Source organism: Schistocerca piceifrons, chromosome 1 (assembly GCF_021461385.2).
Source record: "Schistocerca piceifrons isolate TAMUIC-IGC-003096 chromosome 1, iqSchPice1.1, whole genome shotgun sequence".
NCBI lineage: Eukaryota > Metazoa > Arthropoda > Insecta > Orthoptera > Acrididae > Schistocerca > Schistocerca piceifrons.
Window position 1 is genome coordinate 1,151,762,459 of NC_060138.1, and position 20,989 is coordinate 1,151,783,447.

The following is a 20,989-nucleotide window of genomic DNA, read 5'->3' on the forward strand; positions in this document are numbered from 1 at the left end:
CAAGTCTCGATCCCTGAGTCAACGGATGGGGACGTTTGCAGGACAACAACCACCTGCACGAACAGTTCGACGACGTTTGAAGCATCATGGACTATCAGCTCGGAGACCACGGCTGCGCTTACCCTTGACGCTGCATCACAGACAGGAGCGCCTGCGATGGTGTACTCAACGACGAACCTGGGTGCACGAATGGCAAAACGTCATTTTCTCGGATGGATCCAGGTTCTGTTTACAGTATGATGATGGTCGCATCCGTGTTTGGCGACATCGCGGTGAACGCGCATTGGAAGCGTGTATTCGTCATTGCCATACCGGCGTGATGGTATGGGGTGCCATTGGTTACACGTCTCGGTCACCTCTTGTTCGCACTGACGGCACTTTGAACAGTGGACGTTACATTTCAGATGTGTTACGACCCGTGGCTCTACCCTCCATTCGATCCCTGCGAAACCCTACATTTCGGCAGGATAATGCACGACCGCATGTTGCAGGTCCTGTACGGGCCTTACTGGATACAGGAAATGTTCGACTGATGCCCTGGCCAGCACATTCTCCAGATCTTTCACCAATTGAAAAGTCAATGGTGGCCGACCAACTGGCTCGTCACAATACGCTAGTCAATACTCTTGATGAACTGTGGTATCGTGTTGAAGCTGTACCTGTACACGCCATCCAAGCTCTGTTTGACTCAATACCCAAGCGTATCAAGGCCTTTATTACGGCCAGAGGTGGTTGTTCTGGTTACTGATTTCTCAGGATCTATGCACCAAAATTGCGTGAAAATGTAATCACATATCATTTCTAGTATAATATATTTGTCCAATGAATACTCGTTTATCATCTGCATTTCTTCTTGGTGTATCAATTTTAATGGCCAGTAGTGTATTTTGGATGTTATCACATGTTCCTCATTCATGATCATTTTATTGCAGATCCTTTGAAAATGGCGTAACGCCGAAACTTGTAAAATTTAATAAAGTCAACAAAGTACTGTGGTCAGGACAAATAGTGTAATTATAGTGCATCTAAGTGACTGCGACATATATACATACAAATATACATAAAGGTAAGTTACGTCCGAGTGTGTGAAAATACAATTATAGAGCTACAATAATCACCGGGGGAAGTACAGTTGTGAGGACGAGTCGTAATTCGTGTTTGGGTAGCTCAGTTGGTAGAGCTCTTGCTCGCGAAAGGCAAAGGTCTCGAGTTCGAGTCTCGATCCGGCACACAGTTTCAATGTTCTAGGAAGTTTCATATCTGCGCACACTCACCTGCAGAGTCAAAATTTCATTCTGAAATAATCATAATAATCGTAGAGACAGTTTCTGAGTTTAGGCTATAGCACTAACATACATATGGCAAAGAAGAGGAAGGGTGACGTGAGAGACGTAGGAAGACCATAGAAAACAATGAAAGGAGGAAATGAACATTCACGACGGAATGAATCACTCGGTCACTACAGAGACAAGGGAGGAAAATTAACAGACGAGTATTTGAGGTGGCTCCGCTGTTAGTCATGGTAGTGAATAAAGCTACTCCGATGACAGAAAAAAGGCTTCAGAGTACAAGCAAATCGCACGTACATAAAAAAGCAAGATAGTTCTATCCTAGGGCACATTGGTATGCACGTTAGAAAATCAGCCGCCTCGTCCCGTGAAGAAGAAAAATTATATACTCAAGAGATAATAGCTCCAGTAACTACTCGCGGAATTACTGACATCGTGTTTGAGAATCCTTAAGTTGCACGGTTTCCCCTTACTGCTGGGGAATTTACGGCGTTAGCCGCTACATCAAAAACGAGGGCCACTTTTCACTCCGTCGTCTCTACGGTTGTGGAATGTAATATCCGCAGTCAGCCCATATGAAAGCGCATGTAAATGTGTTGCTTCTAACAAATGAAATGAATACAGCTGGGGAATTTTGTTGTAACCGTTTACCGCTCGCTTATGTTCCACGTTTTATTGCGTGTTGACTGTAGTGGGTAACCGTACGGAGTTGTTGGTCGCGCAAGACGTTCTGTGGTGAATGTAAGACCTTGGCTCGCAGCCTGCGCACTGTATTTAGCTTTATGCTTCTCACAGGCAGCAGACTAGCAGTAAGAATGAACGAGTCACAGGGCGGAAAATCGAGAGAACTGGTCTCACTATCTGCCGGTGGTTTACTGAGGTAGCTTCTGAGAGAAGCATTTAGAGGGACATATAAACCTTAAACTATGATCCTCAATTTTATCCGCTTTCCGTCGTTCCTTAGTTGCTTCAAAACTCATGTTCCGTCTTTGCAACTAAATGAAAGGCATTTTGTTTTTTTGCCGCACACGTATCGCTTTTTTATTTCATCAGCCTGTAATACATGTGTGTGTGTGTGTGTGTGTGTGTGTGTGTGTGTACATATAAGAAATACATGACGTAGTACTTAAAAATATGCTATTATGCCACATGAACCATGGACCTTGCCGTTGGTGGGGAGGATTGTGTGCCTCAACGATCCAGATAGCCGTACCGTAGGTGCAACCACAACGGAGGGGTATCTGTTGAGAGGCCAGACAAACGTGTGGTTCCCGAAGAGGGGCAGCAGCCTTTTCAGTAGTTGCAGGGGCAACAGTCTGGATGATTGACTGATCTGGCCTTGTAACACTAACCAAAATGGCCATGCTGTTCTGGTACTGCGAACGGCTGAAAGCAAGGGGAAACCACAGCCGTAATTTTTCCCGAGGGCATGCAGCTATACTGTATAGTAGATTAAAATTGAAGAAACTGCAAAAAGGTGGGAATTTAAGGAGATGGGACCTGGATAAACTGAAAGAACCAGAGGTTGTACAGAGTTTCAGGTAGAGCGTAAGGGAACGATTGACAGGAATGGGGGAAAGAAATACAGTAGAAGAAGAATGGGTAGCTTTGAGGGATGAAATAGTGAAGGCAGCAGACGATCTAATAGGTAAAAAGACGAGGGATAGTAGAAATCCTTGGGTAACAGAAGAAATATTGAATTTAATTGATGAAAGGAGAAAATATAAAAATGCAGTAAATGAAGCAGGCAAAATGGAATACAAACGTCTCAAAAATGAGATCGACAGGAAGTGCAAAATGGCTAAGCAGGGATGGCTAGAAGACAAATGTAAGGATGTAGAGGCTTATATCACTAAGGGTAAGATAGATACTGCCTACAGGAAAATTAAAGAGACCTTTGGAGGAAGGAGAACCACTTGCATGAATATCAGGAGCTCAGATGGAAACCCAGTTCTAAACAAAGAAGGGAAAGCAGAAAGGTGGAAGGAGTATACAGAGGGTCTATCCAAGGGCGATGTACTTGAGGACAATATTATGGAAATGGAAGATGATGTAGATGAAGATGAAATGGGAGATATGAAAGTGAAGAGTTTGACAGAGCTCTGAAGGACCTGAGTCGAAACAAGGCCCCCGGAGTAGACAACATTCCATTAGAACTACTGACAGCCTTGGGTTAGCCAGTCCTGACAAAACTCTACCATCTGGTGAGCAAGATATATGAGACAGGCGAAATACCCTCAGACTTCAAGAAGAATATAATAATTCGAATACCAAAGAAAGCAGGTGTTGACAGATAAGAAAATTACCGAACTATCAGTTTAATAAGTCACAGCTGCAAATTACTAACGATAATTCTTTACAGACAGGGGAAGATCAGTTGGGATTCCGTAGAAATGATGGAACACGTGAGGCAATACTGACCCTACGACTTATCTTAGAAGAAAGATTAAGAAAAGGCAAACCTACGTTTCTAGCATTTGTAGACTGAGAGAAAGCTTTTGACAATGTTGATTGGAATACTCTCTTTCAAATTCTGAAGGTGGCAGGGGTATAATACAGGAAGCGAAGGCTATTTACAATTTGTAGAGAAACCAGATGGCAGTTATTAGAGTCGAGGGGTATGAAAGAGAAGCAGTGGTTGGGAAGGGAGTGAGACAGGGTTGTAGTCTATCCCCGATGTTATTCAATCTGTATATTGAGCAAGCAATAAAGGAAACAAAAGATAAGTTCGGAGTAGGTATTAAAATCCATGGAGAAGAAATAAAAACTTTGAGGTTCGCCGATGACATTGCAGTTCTGTCAGAGACAGCAAAGGACTTGGAAGAGCAGCTGAACGGAATGGACAGTGTCCTGAAAGTAGGGTATAAAATAAACATCAACAAAACAAAACAAGGATAATGGAATGTAGTCGAATTAAGTCGGGTGATGCTGAGGGAATTAGATTAGGAAATGAGACACTTAAATTAGTAAAGGAGTTTTGCTATTTGGGGAGCAAAATAACTGATGATGGTCGAAGTAGAGAGGATATAAAATGTAGACTGGCAATGGCAAGGTTAGCGTTTCTGAAGAAGAAAAATTTGTTAACATCTAGTATAGATTTAAATGTCAGGAAGTCGTTTCTTAAAGTATTTGTATAGTTTGGACAAAAAGAGAATAGAATCTTTTGAAATGTGGTGCTACAGAAGAATGCTGAAGATTAGACGGGTATATCACATAACTAATGAGGAGGTACTGAAAAGAATTGGGGAGAAGAGGAGCTTGTGGCACAACTTGACTAGAAGAAGGGATCGATTGGTAGGACTTGTTCTGAGACATCGAGGGATCACCAATTTAGTATTGGAGGGCAGCGTGGTGGGTAAAAATCGTAGAGGGAGACCAAGAGATGAATACACTAAGCAGATGCAGAAGTATGTAGGCTGCAGTAGGTACTGGGAGATGAAGAAGCTTGCACAGGATAGAGTAGCATGGAGAGCTGCATCAAACCAGTCTCAGGACTGAAGACCACAACAACAAAACATGTTACGTATCCTCGTGTTTTTCTCTTGTTTTTCAGAAAAGAAACAACTTCTGTAGCACACGTTTCGTTAGGTTAAATTATCGTCTTGTGTTAAGATTTCTAATGCTGCTAGTCCATGTGTGTGGTCCTGGAGTGGTGTTCATTCGGTCTCCACACACCAGATGGCCGATTTCCAGCGTTTTTCCACCCACATTTATTGCAACACACACATAAATAGAACAAAAGAAATAGAAATATCAAACTACACACACTACACAAACAAAAGGAGAAAGATAAAAACACACACACGTTGAGCACAATGACAAGTAAAAGTGAAGTGTTGTAATAAATGTGTGTGAAAAAACGACGGAAATCGGCCATCTGGAGAACGGGGACCGAAAAAACACATCTCCAGGACCACACATGTGGACCAGCAACAATGGAGTAGCACCAAATGATAACTTAACGTCATGAAAATTGTGCTACAAAAGTTGTTTGTAATCCAAAAAACAAGAGGGAAAAGCGAGGAAACGTAACATAGTAACATATTTGTAAGTACTACATAATGTATTTATTATATGTACAAAAAGAAACATTTATTACGGACCACTGTAAATGCTTGATAAATAAAACAAGTGAAACGCATATTCCAAAAAACACACTGCCTTTCATTCAGTTGCAAATACTGATCATACCTCCATGAATTTAAATTATGACTTATTAAATAGTCATGTTGTAAGTCATTAATTTTTTGACCAGTTTCGACTACTTACGATCAATTTAAAATATTTTTTGTTTCACCGTCTATCTTCTGCACAGAGGTGGATTGTGCGTTATAAAAATACTGTTAGGTGTATGATTAAGTAACAGTTAAAACTCCGAGTCTGAAACGCAAAAAAATTTTACAAGCTTCTTTTTATCACTCTTCTGGCTGCGACAGGGCTAAACTCAGCCCACTCTGTTCTTGGACGAGATCGAGATAAACCAGTAAACAGTGGGGACGAGTGTGATGCCATGTTCCTTTACTTACAGAAGGCGTTCTATACAAATATATTTTGTCTGCCTTTGTTTTTTTTTTTTTTTTTTTTTTTTAGTAATGAGTCCGCTAAATGATTTGATGCGGCCCGACTTTCTCTCCTGTGTCAATCTCTTTATCTAAGAGTAGCACTTGCAACCTACGACGTTAATCATTTCTTGGATTCATTCCAATCTCTGTCTTCCTTTACAGTTTTTGCCCTCTACGGCTCCCTCCAGTACCATGGAAGCTATTTCCCAGTGGCTTAACACATGTCATACCATTCTGTCTCTTCTTCTTGTCAGTTTTTTCATATTTTCCTTTCCTCGTCGATTCTGTAGAGAAACTCCTCATTTCTTATCAGTCCACCTAATTTTCAGCACGTTTCTATAGCACCTCTTACATCCTTCGATTAACTTTTCCTTCGTGGTTTTCCCAAAGCGCAGCATTCACTTCCATACAATGCCGTGCTCAAAAAGTACGTTCTCAGAAGTTTCTTCTTCAGGTTAAGACTGATGTTTGATACTAGCAGAGTTCTCTTTGCCAGGAATTCTCTTTTCACTTATGTTAATCTGCTTTTTATATCCTCCTTTCCTCGTCCGTCATGTATTCTTTTGCTTCGAAATACCAGTGTTCAAACACTTTGTCTAGTATGTAGTCCACTAGTTTGATCTTAAGTTTGTTGCTAATTTTCCTTATGCTAGTCCTCTCAACTTTCGTCTTCCGTTTACTCGCAATCCATAGTGCGTGGTTATTAATTTGTTCTATCCACACATGTCCTGGATTTCCTCCTTACTTCCTTCAAGGATAACAATGTCATGAACGAACCATATTTGTATCCTTTCAGCTTTGGATTTAATTCATTTACTTACGTCACTCCTTCTTCGAAGAATAGATTGAATAGGGGCTAGACGCTACATCCGTTTTAGTCCTTTTCCTATCTGCTTTGTCAGGCAACAAAGACAGTACAGCACCTAACACGAAAAGAATTATCTACTTGCGATCCACAGCGTATAACCTAAGTTTCCGCCCCTTGTGGTCTGCACAGAGACCGCCGAAAAGGGAGTCCCCAGGGGAGCGACTCAGCCACGGCGGCATTTGCGAAAGGTTACTCAAGCAGAGCTTCCACACTTCTCCGTCGCTTCACGCGGTTGCTTCGTCCCCTAACAGAGGAAGGAGGTAGTAGTTGGGTGAAAACTCCAGGATAGGAAAGCATGTCAAACAACCGTTCTCCATGTTTTATTGAGTAAAAGCAGTAGAGGGTGTCCTTGGATAGTACACTGGTGCGCAAATCATACGGAGGAAAATTACTTTTACTGCCAAGTAACATAGCTGGTTGAAGCACTGACCATACATAGAAAGAACTGCTACAGCACAGGATGATTATAAGTTAGTTATATAACAGTAACATTTAATTGTGAAAAGGGTAAGTAAGGCATAATGCACTCAGGATCATTCATTTAAAAAAAAAAAAAAAAAACTGCGTGGGGCGAGGATTAAACGCGGAACCACCAATTCGCAGATTAGTTACGTCACCAAGTAACTCACTAGATTAGGAGGAACATAGCCGACGTCAAGAGTGGCATAGTTGGAGAATACAAAAAAATTTTACCCATAAAAAACAAAAATGCCCAAGCAATGTTGAACGAAACTTTTTCGAGAATTTCTCGTGTGGCGTGTGCTGAGTATTGCTTAGCGACGAAGACCGGACCGGGATTTGAATCGCTCTTCGCCTCGGACTGCACAAGAAAACACTGCCAACGTTCCCGGAATCTGACTTAACGTGCATTAGGGAAACCAGTACATCAGCTCCCGATGACAGATGGACGATATTATACTAACTCACGGGGCTTAATTTTTCTCACGTAAAACCCGCGAGGCTTCAGTTTTTGTGTATCTGGCTACTGAGATCATGTCTAGTTGAAACCTCGTCCGGGGGTCAATCTGAAACGTAAAATTACTGCCCCAATTAAAATCTAAAGTGGGTAATTACTCGTTAGAACATTCGTGTCTGCCGGCTCAGAAATGATACGCCGATACAGTTCAAGGCCGGAAAACAGTAGCGCAAATTATACCTCACGACAGACAGTTCCTCAGCACTGCGAGCGGTTTCCTTACCTAGCGAGCGGTCATGCGTGCGTGCTCGACGAAGTCGTCCAGCCTTTCCTTGAAATTCTACACGCACAAAGTATCATGGTGCACATTCTTCTACAAGAAAGGTAGCAGAAGAAGTACACAAAACTGCCGTGCAATATATTTGACAAAGTTCGGTTGCAGACTCTTAAAACACATTCTGAAGTTAAACGTAATGAGGCATCTTTAATAGTGTGGTCTCTTCTCTGACAACCAGTATGGATTTCGAAACAGCGGCCATACTGCAACCCAAAACTTTTCTCATATGAAATTGTGAAAGCTACGGATCAAAGAAGACAGGTAGATGCAATATTTCTCGACTTCAAAAAATCATTTGGCTCAGAACTACAGCAACGAAATTACACTCATACGGATTGTCAAACGAAATTTGTGACTGGTTACAGGGTTTCTTCGTAGGCAGTACACAGGATGTTATCCGGGAGGCAGCGTCATCGGCAGGTGTGGTTGGAACTCTAGGTGCCCAACAGGAAAGTGTGTTGAGACCCTTGCCGCTCATATTATACGAGGCTTATTCTGAAAGTAAGGAACGATCGGTCGCCAAATGGAAACTGTAAGTAGGCTGTTTATGTTTTCTTATTGGCAACGTTCTCTGTATGAAAATCACTGGCTGTGCTGTGTTCAGTCTGTGGCTAGTTTGCATTGTTGTCTGCCATTGTAGTGTTGGGCAGCTGGATGTGAACAGCGCGTAGCGTTGCGCAGTTGGAGGTGAGCCGCCAGCAGTGGTGGATGTGGGGAGAGAGATGGCGGAGTTTTGAAATTTGTAATACTGGATGTCATGAACTGCTATGTATATTATGATTTTTCAACACTATTAAGGTAAATACATTGTTTGTTCTCTATTAAAATCTTTCATTTGCTAACTATGCCTATTAGTAGTTTGTGCCTTCAGTAGTTTGAATCTTTTATTTAGCTGGCAGTAGTGGCGCTCGCTGTATTGCAGTAGTTCGAGTAACCAAGATATTTGTGAGGTAAGTGATTTGTGAAAGGCATAGGTTAATGTTAGTCAGGGCCATTCTTTTGTAGGGATTATTGAAAGTCAGATTGCGTTGCGCTAAAAATTATTGTGTGTCAGTTTAAGCCCAGTCACGTATATAATTTTTCAAAAGGGGACGTTTCAAAACCACAGTGAAAATCCGATGAAGTTTTGCACGGGTGTGTTGGGCAGTGTCTCTAGTATGCCCGTCGATCGGGTTACGTCGTTCTTTTTAGTTCTGAGCACACTGGGAGCACATCAAGATACCTAGAGCAACAGTGTCTCCCGCCAAGTACGAGGGCCTGGTGAGAAATTTCGCCTGAAGCTATGCAGCCAACAGTACATAACTGTCATGCGCTTTCTTTTTCAAGATAATCCTCAGCTGCATTCTGCAGTGGCATTCTGCATAGTTTCAATTGGAAATGTTTGATTACCCACAATACAGTCCGTAATTGTCTCCCTCTGAGTTTCATCTCTGCTCACATGAACGGCTGACTATGAAGACAACATTTTGGCACAGACGACGAGCTGTAGGCCAGTGTAGAGAATTGGCGGAAAGCACTGGCGGCTGCCTTCTATAACGAGGATGTTAGAAAGTTGGTACAACGTTACGACAAACGTCTAAGTCGGATCGGCGACTACGGAGATAAGTAGCTGGAAGTTGCAGCTAACTGTTGCAAATACAACAGTTTTGATTTTAACTGTGGTTTCTATTTCGCGACCTATCGTTCCTTAACTTCCAAATAACCCTCGTATATTAGTGACCTCGCAAACAGTATTGGTAGAACAGACTTTTCACAGATGATGCACTTACAATGAAGTACTTTCTAAAAACGAGTTGGACACTTCATCAGTCGGATACTGATAAGGTTTCAATGTGGATAAAAGATTGGCAACCTGCTATAATTGTTCTGAAATGTAAAATTTTGCGCCTGACAAAATTTTAAAAAAGTTGTTTCCTACGACTATAATGTCAACGAGTCACTATTGGAATCACTCAAACAAATACCGGGGTGCAACAATTTGTAATTATATTAAATGGAATGAACACACAAGCTCAGACGTAGGTAAATGAGGTGGCATTGTGAGAATACTGGGAAAATAACAAATTGATTGCACAACATTTGTGCGACCCCATCTTATAATACAGGGTGTTCCATAATGATCTTTACAACTTTAAGCTCATACGTTTCAGAAGTGGGGATTGGTAGAAAGGTGCGGTTTGCGACGTAATGTTAGCACACACCTTATGTTTTAGTAGCCGTTTAACAGAGGTCACTGTGTACGCGTTCTGTAGAGCACAGGATATCTGAGCGGTTTTCAGTTCCTTCCATGTCCGTCCTAACCGCCCCTCATTAACGCATGCAGTTGCTGCTCTGGTGCGAACTCGCAGTTCCTGCAGATCCCGCAAAGGGGTTTGGGATACAGCATCCTTCAGAAAGCCCCCAAGGAAAAAATCTAATCGGGTCATGTATGGAGACCTAGAGAGTCAGGAAATGGGTCCTCCTCTACCAATTCAACGGCCTGAAAATGTGTCGTCCAAAATCTCGAGGCTCAGTGAGGAAGGCAACCTTCCAGCTGCATCACGATATCAGGTTGCAGTTCTTCGACCTGTGCAAATGCATACTGTTCCTATATGTCTAGGTAAACAGTCGAAATTATTGACGCCCTTGCGGAGAAAAACAGCTCCAGCGCATGGTCATGAGACAGACCACGCAACACGTTTAGCTGTGGAATATCAAGCACAATTTCCGTGCTAAAATGGGGGGTTCTCAGAGCCCCAGATCGTCACAGTGGGTCAGTTTGCTTCTCCGGACACGTGAAAGCAAGCTTCGTCCGTGAACGTTATCTTTTTCAGACAGTCTGAGTCATCGTGGATGCGACTCGGAACCTCAAATGTTTTGCACCTTGGACCTCTCAGGTTGAAAAACACATAGCAGCTCCACACCGTAAGCTTCAGTCTCTGGAGTAGCACCCTGTGCAGCGTAATTGATGGCCGACACGACTGTTGAGACGCTTGACGGATAGATATGGTTCCGTTCTGGATGAATGCCCGTTGCATCCGTTTCATCTCTGCATCTCTCGTGCTCAGAGGTCCAGAACTTGTCCTTTTCACGACACTTCCGGATTCCTTGAACCGTACACACCACCGTCTGATGGTCGGACGTGATGGTGGCGTGTCTCTGTAAACTGCAAGTTCCGCTGGCCTTGAGTGGCAACCATTCCACACATCTGTTAGCGGGGAAGAGAGGTGGCCAATTTCGTCAATATCTAACATGAAAAAAAAAAAACATATTTGTGTATATTAAACCGCCAACCGCACCTTTCTACGCGTCCTCACTTCTGATATATACGTGGCGAAAGTATGCAAAGGTAACACAGACGGTCTCGGGTTTCCTTGACCTGCAAGTGACTGTCACGTGTTGCTCTCATATAGCCCGCGATTGCAAGATTGTACTCATTACAGCGTGAGACATTCAAGCGATCGTTCTATACGCCCGCGGAATGAAACGAGAAGAAACTGTAGTAAGTGAACCTGTGGGAAGAACCTTATACCAAGCACTTCACTATGGGTTGCAGAATAACGGATGTACTGCGACCAGTAGTATCAAATCCCTGCTATCGTATCAGCATTAATCGATTTTCTTGTGTGACGAGGGACGCTGTATATGGCAGCGTCGTGTCAAAGTGCTTCTATGGCACGCGTACGCTACGTTCAGCGTCTGGGGGGACGCGTCGGCGCCGGCGCCGGCGTCGGCGTCGCGAAACCCCACAAGGCGGCGCCCGCCGCACATTCGGGGCTTCCCAGGCGCGAGCTCTGCGTGACACACACACACACACACACACAGCCGGCAGACGTCGCCGTCTGTCTCGTACACTGTTCTGCTACGGCGGCAGGGCTATGCCACAAGTTACGCAGAAAGGAAGGTATCTTACGTAAACGAGGAGTGAATGCTCGTCTAACAAACAGGGATATTTCGCCGAAACGTAAGACCACGGCAGAATTTTAAAGCAATGCGATCGAGATTTAAAACGTAGACTGTTTTGAGAGTGCAACAGACAAAAAAATAGCTGGTTCTATTCAGTTTTTGTATTTTTCACTTTCCCTTTTTGCAGGCGAAAGCGACGAAAATGGTACGTTCTGCATTCCCCGTCTAACTGTATTATGTGAATAGTTTAGCTAACAAAATTTTGAAAAAAATGCTTTCATCTACTACAAAATGGCTCTGAGCACTATGGGACTTAACATCTGAGGTCATCAGTCCCCTAGAACTTAGAACTACTTAAACCTAACTAACCTAAGGACATCACACACATCCATGCCCGAGGCAGGATTTGAACCTGGGACCGTAGCGGTCGCACGGTTCCAGACTGAAGCGCCTAGAACCGCTCGGCCACACCGGCCGGCCATCTACTACAGCCTTGAAGAAATCTTTCATATCATTTACATTAGTATCACATTCGACTTTCGAGCAATAGACGTGAAATAATCATTAAAGGAAAAAAATATATAAAACAAACAACTGTTACAATTATATTTTTTGATTTCTCTAATCTACATAAAAAACCAGTTTCAATAACACATCAAGATAGCACAGAGAAAATTTTATGCGAGGAGATGTTAATGCCAATTTACCTCGTTACAAAGGAAATTATAGTATTGTGAATACTAAATTTACACTGGTATTGTCACTTGTTATATACTTTTTTAACTAGTTAATTTTTTCTTAATGTAAACAATTTCAAGTACACGTTGCTAACAGTTAAGCCTTGCATTACCATTTGCACTACGTTGTAGTTAACTATATTTCAGCACAATAAAAGAATTTCGAACAGCCGCGCGGGATTAACCGAGCGGTCTAGGGCGGTCCCGGCGGAGGTTCGAGTCCTCCCTCGGGCATGGTTGTGTGTGTTTGTCCTTAGGATAATTTAGGTTAAGCAGTGTGTAAGCTTAGGGACTGATGACCTTAGCAGTTAAGTCCCATAAGATTCCACACACATTTAAAAAAAAATTTCGAACAGATAGTCGTACGCCCATCTACAATTAGATTTTTCCCCTAATGCTATTAAATCCAATGCCACGTTAGCTATTTCGAATTTTTTTCTGGTTTCCTTGCTGCAACACTGCAGCAGTTACTTCTTACTAACATAGCACACTTAAATTCTTCATTTGTGTGGCTATAGTCGCTTTAACATAATGAAAAGTGTTTAAAATCTGCATTTGCAACTACTGTAAATTTTATTCACGTGAAATATCGGGCCGGCCGAAGTGGCCGTGCGGTTAAAGGCGCTGCAGTCTGGAACCGCAAGACCGCTACGGTCGCAGGTTCGAATCCTGCCTCGGGCATGGATGTTTGTGATGTCCTTAGGTTAGTTAGGTTTAACTAGTTCTAAGTTATAGGGGACTAATGACCTCAGCAGTTGTGTCCCATAGTGCTCAGAGCCATTAGAACCATTTTTTGAAATATCGTCAGTGGTGTAGAATGCAACATATTTACAATTTTGGTTTACTTCTGTGTCTAAAAACATTTCGTTACAAAATATACTGAGGCACGATTTTTACTTATAGAGTTTTTGATTTCCGCTTACACCTGGAAGTGTCGTAGGCTCGTACATTTACCGGTATTCTTGCACGTTGCACTGGTGTAAGTAAAATGACAAAGTGCACATACGGCAAACTACAGATCACGATAGCGTTTTTTAGATTAAAAATGTAGCAGGTAAGTTGTCAACACTACATACACAAAACACACAGACGTATGTTGAGTCAATAGAACATAAACAAACACGGGTAGTGGAATATTTTGTCGAGTTTTACGTCAAAAATGTGTAGCGCTTCAAGCCAAAATAAAATTAGGACAGAAACTTATTTTTCCAAACACATGATAGTCTGGAAGGCTTACAAACAAACGACATTTTAGAATGCAAGTGGTAATTAGACGGAAGTGCTATATGCGACTACGCCATGACGCGTAGTATGAATCGAATCAGTTGATGTGTGTCATTTTTTTGTATACGATATTGCAGTGCCTGCGTTGTTAAGAAAAACGATAAAATATTGCTTCGGACATCCATGCAATTTTCCTCCGATGTGTATGCAAGTCCGAAGGAAAATTGCATCGTTCTTCTTAACGACACTGGAATATTGTATTTATTCACCGATATCAGGACGCGACTTTCAATGAAAATGTCCTCCCCTATACAGGATTACGTAATGTGTGTTTTTGACGCAGGAACGAAGACATACGCAAGTTTGGTTTGGCCTTGGATCGTGCACGGATAGCCGAAGCGTTTTTTTTTTTTTCCTTTTTCGTTTCAAGTTGTGGTCTTCGGACATTATCCACTCAGCCAGCCTCCAATGCAGGATACGCTACAGTTTAAAAGGTACATCCAATCACATCCATGATACATACTCGTATATATCCAAGACTCACCTAGAATATTTACAGTGTTTCATACACAATAGGTAAATCATGATGCATTCAGCTAGCAAAAAGTTGTGTACCATATATGTCTATACAATGACACATCACGCGTTGCGAGTAGTGACTTCACACTGGTTGGAAGTAGTTATCCACTAAGAATCAAACACTCCAGCAATTCGGTTGTTGCGTAGTATCGCAGTGGAGAGCCAAAAATTATGTGGTCGATGGTCTCCTCAGCGCCGCAGTCACATAGGAGCGAAGCAGTGGGTTGTAGGCCACAGAGGTGCCGTCCATGTTTAAAGCGGAAGGGGAACGCGGTAATTACATACTCTCTGTGGTACACACCGCGAGAGCACCACGGTCGTGCATGGATTTTTTTTTATTTTTTTTAATTTATTTTATTTTTTTTTTTTTATTTTATTTATTTATTTTTTTTTTTTTTTTTTGTCATCAGTCTACTGACTGGTTTGATGCGGCCCGCCAAGAATTCCTTTCCTGTGCTAACCTCTTCATCTCATAGTAGCACTTGCAACCTACGTCCTCAATTATTTGCTTCACGTATTCCAATTTCTGTCTTCCTCTACAGTTTTTGCCCTCTACAGCTCCCTCTAGTACCATGGAAGTCATTCCCTCATGTCTTACCAGATGTCCTATCGTCCTGTCCCTTCTCCTTATCAGTGTTTTCCACATATTCCTTTCCTCTCCTATTCTGCATAGAACCTCTGTGGTGTCACCGCCAGACACCACACTTGCTAGGTGGTAGCTTTAAATCGGCCGCGGTCCATTAGTACATATCGGACCCGCGTGTCGCCACTGTGTGATCGCAGACCGAGCGCCACCACAAGGCAGGTCTCGAGAAACGGGATAGCACTCGCCCCAGTTGTACGGACGAGGTAGCTAGCGACTACACTGACGAAGCCTCGCTCATTTGCAGAGCAGATAGTTAGAATAGCCTTCAGCTAAGTCAATGGCTACGACCTAGCAAGGCGCCATTAGTAACATTGCATGTATCTAAAGAGTCTCACTTGTATCGCCACAATCTCCAGATGTACCAAAAGGATGGATTAAAGTTAAGTATTCCAGAAGCTACGTACTTTTCTTTATAGCATTCATTAGGTATCCTGTTTCAGACCTCACGCCATCCAGCTTTAACTTAGCGCGTGCCTTTCGGCTTCCTCTCATTGTGTCTAGGCTGTCTTGTCTAGACACAACAACCTCCTCATTCCTTACCTTATCAGTCCACCTAATTTTCAACATTCGTCTATAGCACCACATCTCAAATGCTTCGATTCTCTTCTGTTCCGGTTTTCCCACAGTCCATGTTTCACTACCATACAATGCTGTACTCCAGACGTACATCCTCAGAAATTTCTTCCTCAAATTAAGGCCGGTATTTGATATTAGTAGACTTCTCTTGGCCAGAAATGCCTTTTTTGCCGTAGCGAGTCTGCTTTTGATGTCCTCCTTGCTCCGTCCGTCATTGGTTATTTTACTGCCTAGGTAGCAGAATTCCTTAACTTCATTGACTTCGTGACCATCAATCCTGTTGTTAAGATTCTCGCTGTTCTCATTTCTACTACTTCTCATTACCTTCGTCTTTTTCCGATTTACTCTCAAACCATACTGTGTACTCATTAGACTGTTCATTCCGTTCAGCAGATCATTTAATTCTTCTTCACTTTCACTCAGGATAGCAATGTCATCAGCGAATCGTATCATTGATATCCATTCACCTTGTATTTTAATTCCACTCCTGAACCTTTCTTTTATTTCCATCATTGCTTCCTCGATGTACAGATTGAAGAGTAGGGGCGAAAGGCTACAGCCTTGTCTTACACCCTTCTTAATACGAGCACTTCGTTCTTGATCGGCCACTCTTATTATTCCCTCTTGGTTGCTGTACATACTGTATATGACCCGTCTCTCCCTATAGCTTACCCCTACTTTTTTCAGAATCTCGAACAGCTTGCACCATTTTATATTGTCGAACGCTTTTTCCAGGTCGACAAATCCTCTGAAAGTGTCTTGATTTTTCTTTAGCCTTGCTTCCATTATTAGTCGTAACGTCAGAATTGCCTCTCTCGTCCCTTTACTTTTCCTAAAGCCAAACTGATCGTCAACTAGCGCATTCTCAATTTTCTTTTCCATTCTTCTATGTATTATTCTTGTAAGCAGCTTCGATGCATGAGCTGTTAAGCTGATTGTGCGATAATTCTCGCACTTGTCAGCTCTTGCCGTCTTCGGAATTGTGTGGATGATGCTTTTCCGAAAGTCAGATGGTATGTCGCCAGACTCATATATTCTACACACCAACGTGAATAGTCGTTTTGTTGCCACTTCCCCCAATGATTTTAGAAATTCTGATGGAATGTTATCTATCCCTTCTGCCTTATTTGACCGTAAGTCCTCCAAAGCTCTTTTAAATTCAGATTCTAATACTGGATCCCCTATCTCTTCTAAATCGACTCCTGTTTCTTCTTCTATCACATCAGACAAATCTTCACCCTCATAGAGGCTTTCAATGTATTCTTTCCACCTATCTGGTCTCTCCTCTGCATTTAACAGTGGAATTCCCGTTGCACTCTTAATGTTACCACCGTGCATGGATATGTGGTAATAGAACAGCATAACGCCTTCCTCTTTGTTGGAACGACAGGTGCCACTTATTGTCACACAAGGTTGTGACCTGCTGCCGTACGTCATACAGTAGGGGGTGTAAGCAATGTCTTTGTCCAGTGAATGCGAACGCTGGCGTAAAGTGAGGAATCTGGGTACGAGGCCCAGTTCGGCAACAAATTGTCATTCTCGTCATTCTCTTATACAGCTGACGGTAGTTCGTATTCGCAACTGCAAATACATGACACGTAGTCTATTTTTTCCCTTTTTTCGTCGTTTTCCCACAGTCTTTTTCAGAAACCGCGCAGGTACTTGTGAATAGCCCCGTACACATTCTTTCCGAGACAGTGGTGTGAGGCAAACGGCGCCACTCCTCGCAGTAGTGTTTTGATGCACTACGACCGCGTTTGGCGATACCAGGTCACTGTGCCCAGGGGTGGCGTACCGAGCGCGCGTGCTGCGGGCTTTAGCGCGACTGGGGGCAGCGATAGCAGGTGCGTAGTGCCCCCGCGGCGCCTATTCATAACGGCGCGGCCATGCTGACGTCATGGGCGGCCCTTCTGTATGGGGAGCGCTGACGCGGCCCTTTGTGGGCGGCGCCAGCGGCCGCACCTGAACGCCGATTAATAAGCGCTATTCGCGGCGCCGCCGACGCCGGCGCCAGAGCCGTCGCGACGCGACTCGAGCCGTAGTACGTCTTCAGCCGTGGCAGCGACAGGACTGCTTGCAGAGTTCAGACCTGGACGCAGACCTTAAGCGTCTGAGACTGTCTGAAAGAGCCTGTTAACGTATCAGGGAATAGGCTAAATTAACAAAGTGAAGAGATCGATACCAACCCCAAATTTTACCATACGATATACTTAGGGGTCTGTAGTTCGCGATACATGTTTACAGAGTAATTAAGCGATACACACGGACTTACGTAGAAATAATGTTACTTCTGCTTGTCAGTAATTAACGTGAGCTTTCCTACCAGTCATGCGTTTGTACCATCATAACTATAGTATCGCGAACTACAAATCCGCATCTGTATCATACGGTACAGTTTGAGATTGGTATCAGTCACAACAACGCTCGTCCCCCTAAGAATCAGAAAACCACGGCTATCATCGGTGAAACGGGATTCCAGGTACTATCACACACTCCATATCCTCCTGCCTTGGGCCCTTTGGCTTCTGCACTCCCGCGTGTCTACTTTGATGAACTCTGTCACACCCGCCGTAGGACTTATTTATTTTTATTGCTGCCATATACAAATGACCTGCTACGTAATTACAGGTCGTATTTTCACAATACAAAACTGTACAAGTACAGAATTTGAAACTTACCTGACATGTCTTATTTATAGTATGGATTGCAGCTGTATATACTTATAGACTTAAATGTTCTTTATTTATTTATTTTATGGCCTACATTGGACCACTTTAAACACTACAATGAACCAGGTTCTTCTGTTTTTTTGTTGAACCAATACTTTTTCATTCTTTCAGATAGTGCCCTTGTCTCCTGATCCGAAATCGCCCTTCCCGTTGTCTGTTCCTTAATTTTTATCGGTAATGTGATATGTTTGACTTGAAGTTTCTTGAATGCGTCTGTCTTGCCTTTCAAATTCTCCACCTTAATCAGTAATTTCAATTTTCATCATGTCCTCCTTGATCTCTGTCGATCCATCTAATGCCACTCTTACTATTCCATAACTTCTCAAGTATTTTCCTACTAATTATATTTTCTCTTGTCATCAGCAAATGTTTTATGAAAGCAATCCGTTTCTTATTCATTGCACTTCTCACTGGCTCTATTTTTTTATAAACTGTTTCATTTGAAGGGATTCTCCTAACTTCGTCGTATCTGCATTTTTTATTTATACATATTCTGACTATCCTTCTTTCTATTTTGAGTAATCTGTCTATTGCTACAGTGTTAGATGTTTTAAATGTAGTTTCGTTAGCATATGTTAATTGCGGCTGTGCGACTATTTTGTAGTGTTTGAGTTTTGTAGCAGTTAAGAGGCATTTTTTTGCTATGTGTGTTGTTGGTAACATGATGTGTTTTAATCAATTTGTTTATTCTACACTGCCATATGGTTTCTCATTCAGGTAATAATAATGGCGTGTGACGAGGGCCTTCCGTCGGGTAGACCGCTCGCCTGGTGCAAGTCTTTCGATTTGACGCCACTTCGGAGACTTGCGTGTCGATGGGGATGAAATGATGATGATTATGACAACACAACACCCAGTCCCTGAGCGGAGAAAATCTCCAACTCAGGCGGGAATCGAACCCGGGTCCTTAGGATTGACAGTCTGTCGCGCTGACTACTCAGCTACCGCATTCAGGTTATGTGTTATTATTTCTCCCAAGCATATCAACTTTTCAACTATTTTTATTATGTGTTCTCCAATTCTAATTTTGTTTGCCAGTGGTAGTTCTGTTAGCATTTTTTTTTCAGAAGATATTTTAAGCCCAGTACTCTGGACTATTTCATGTAATGATTGTATTTATTGTTTGGTTTCTTGAATATTGTTGGCGAGAAGAGCGAGGTCATCTGCAAACCCTTAACAGTTCAGCTTTATGTTCCAGTTTTAATGTTCTTTGGATTGTACTTGTACCATTCCCTCATTATTTATTCAAGGGCACAATTAAAAAGAAGTGGCAACAGGCCATCTCCCTGCCTTAAATCAGTTTTTTCCAAGAATGATTCAAGAAGTTCCCCTCTGAACTTCATTTTCGAATTTGTGTTTGTTAAGGTAAGTTCCAGCAGTTTGATTAATTCTGGGTGGAGTTCGAACTGTCTCAAAACCTTTAAGAGTGAGGGTCTATGGACAGAATCATATTGAAAGTAATTATTAAATCAAAGTCTTATTATTAACGATACATGAACAGAAGACAGGAATTTAGGAAGACAGAAAAGAGTTATGACTTATTATCAGTGTATGACGCATTATAAATTCGGAAAAAAAATTTGAAGTCTCTAATTTAGAAAGGGGAAATAAAAGATAACAGAAAAGTACATTGATCTGTGTTAGAGATCCCTTTCACCTAGCTATCCCGAGTGTGAGGGCTCGGCACGTCATGGAGCCTGTCACATTTGAAACGGCGCAAAGAAGTATGTCTTTAATATTCATGTGATAAATTTATGGGACGCGTGGCCTTGGGATAGCGTGCTTGATTAGTAATAAAATCAGCCTCGGTCCCGGGTTCGAACACAGCCACTGCTTCAATTTTGAATAAAAATTAACCATGGCAGCCGAAGACCTCAGGCATAAGTTACCGTTATTGTGCCGGCGGTCTTGTTAAAGAAGGCGGAGGAGCGGACAGAGGTTCAGGGCACTCTCTTGGCCTTGGGATGCGGAACTGCCCGTAGGCGGAAGAACTACACTACTGGCCATTAAATTGTTACACCCCGAAGATGACGTCCTACAGACGCGAAATTTAACCAACAGGAAGAAGATGCTGTGATATGCAAATGATTAGCTTTTCAGAACATTCACACAAGGTTGGCGGCGGTGGCGACACATACAACGTGCTGACATGAGGAAAGTTTCCAACTGATTTCTCATACACAAACAGCAGTTGACCGACGTTGCCTAGTGAAACGTTGTTGTGATGCCTCGTGTAAGGAGAAGAAATGCGTACAATTCCGTTTCCGACATTGATAAAGGTCGGATTGTAGCCCATCGCGATTGCGGTTTATCGTATCGCGACATTGATGCTCGCGTTGGTCGAGATCCAATGACTGTTAGCAGAATATGGTATCGGTGGGTTCAGGAGGGTAGTACGGAACGCCCTGCTGGATCCCAACGGCCTCGTATCAGTAGCTGTCGATATTACAGACATCTTATCCGGATGGCTGTAACGGATCGCGCAGCCACGTCTCGATCCCTGAGTCAACAGATGGGGACGTCTGCAAGACAACAACCATCTGCACGAACAGTTCGACGACGTTTGCAGCAGCATGGATTATCAGCTAGGAGACCATGGCTGCGGTTACCCTTGACGCTGCATCACAGACAGGAGCGCCTG